Source organism: Pygoscelis adeliae, unplaced genomic scaffold, assembly GCF_000699105.1.
Source record: "Pygoscelis adeliae isolate BGI_AS28 unplaced genomic scaffold, ASM69910v1 Scaffold111, whole genome shotgun sequence".
NCBI classification, from domain to species: domain Eukaryota; kingdom Metazoa; phylum Chordata; class Aves; order Sphenisciformes; family Spheniscidae; genus Pygoscelis; species Pygoscelis adeliae.
In genome coordinates this window covers 3,432,194-3,433,917 of record NW_008824542.1, presented here as the reverse complement: position 1 = coordinate 3,433,917, position 1,724 = coordinate 3,432,194, and positions in this window count along the sequence as shown.

Here is a 1,724-nt window from a genome sequence, read left to right as displayed (position 1 = left end):
AAACCACCGCGCAGGGTGCGCGGGGCGGCGGTTCCCTCCGTTGGGAGGAGCGTGCGGAGGGGGCGGGCGAGCAACGCCTGCGGTGCGGGGGACGTGCGGGGGTGTGCATGTGAGTGGGTGTGCGGAGCTGTTTGTTCGAGGTGGGGTGGTGGTGGTGCATTTTTGTGCCTAAGGGTGTGTGTGCACGTACATGTGTGTGCACGTGTGTGTAACTGTAACTATGGTGCGAGTGCGCCTGTGAGGGCCTGCTTGTGTTAGTGCATGTGTTGTGCATTTTTTGTGTGGGTGACTGTGTGTTCGGCTGTGTGTGTGTTTGGGTGCATGTGTGTTTGCACCTGTGAATGTTTGCACATGCATGTGTGTCTGTGCAAGCGTGTGCCTGTGTGGATGTGTTTGTGTGCATGCATGTGCTGTCATGTGGAATATGGGTGCCTGCATGTGTGTGGTGTGTGAGCGTGCATCTGTGTATGAGTGCATGTGTTTGTGTGTGCCTCTGTGCTTGTGTGATTCTGTGCATGTGAGTGCATGTGTGCACGTTTTTTGTGTGTATGTGTGCATGCATCTGTGTGTGTGTGAGAGTGTGCATGGATGTGTTTCTGTGCCTCTGAGTGTACCTGTATTTTGTGTGTGTGTGCATATGTGAGCAATGTATTCTTACACATATCAACATGTGTGTACCTCTGTGTTTGAGCATGCTGTTGTCTTGCACCAGTGTATGTATGTGTTCATTCATATTGGTTTGCATGTGTACATTGTACATTTTTATGTGGACGTGTATATGGTGCGTATGTGCACATGTGCATGTGTCTGAGTGCATGGGTATAATCTGAAGTGAAGTGCCGATGTACACGAGTGTGTGAGCTGGGAAATTTTGGCAGGCAGGCAGTCACGAAGCATGGATCTTTGCATGTATGTTTGCACAGGGTTTTGCATTTCCCCATGTTGAACAGTGTGTTGGTTTTTGTATGTGCATGGCGTGCATTTGTGGAAAGCTGTGTCCTGGTTAAGAACTGTTTTCGACAGGGGTGTGGATGTGATGTGAGGCTTTCTATATACATGCAGGTGCATATGCAAATTTGTATGAACATATATTTATGTATATATAAATTATATATAGATATATGCAGTAGTACCACAATATCATAGAAAATAGTAGTGAAGGAATCTGGAAAGGTAATGATTCATCCTTTACTCCCAAAGCACAATGTGAAAGAGGAAGTTAGCATGGCTATGAGTCTGCTCCCATGTGGGTGTAGGGGCAAGCAATATGTGCCTTCATTCCACCTTTACTTACAACTATGCCCTGTTTTAGTGAAGCCAACAGCATTTAGCAGAGTGTGGCCCTGCATATGGCTGGTTGAACTCGTCTCTCTAGCTGTAAGACTGCATGTAGCTGGTGTGAGGAAAGACTATCTTTAGCTGCAAGTCCTGACACTAACCGGCCCCATCGGGTCCATACAGGTTTGTTTACTGGGGAGAAGCAAAGGTATATATTTCATGGCCTCGTGTACTGTCTACAGCCCTCTTGCAGACACATAAGTCTTAGAGAGTGACTACTGTAATTGAAACTTGGTGGGCTTATTTTCTTCCTCTGCAGCGGCTCAGGAATGTGCTCTCACAAGTAATACAAGCCCTGTACTGGTGTTAAGGGCAGTGCCACATTAGGATCAACTTTTTGACAAAATTTCAGTGGTCCCTGCTTTAGGTAATGTGGGATGGGTGAA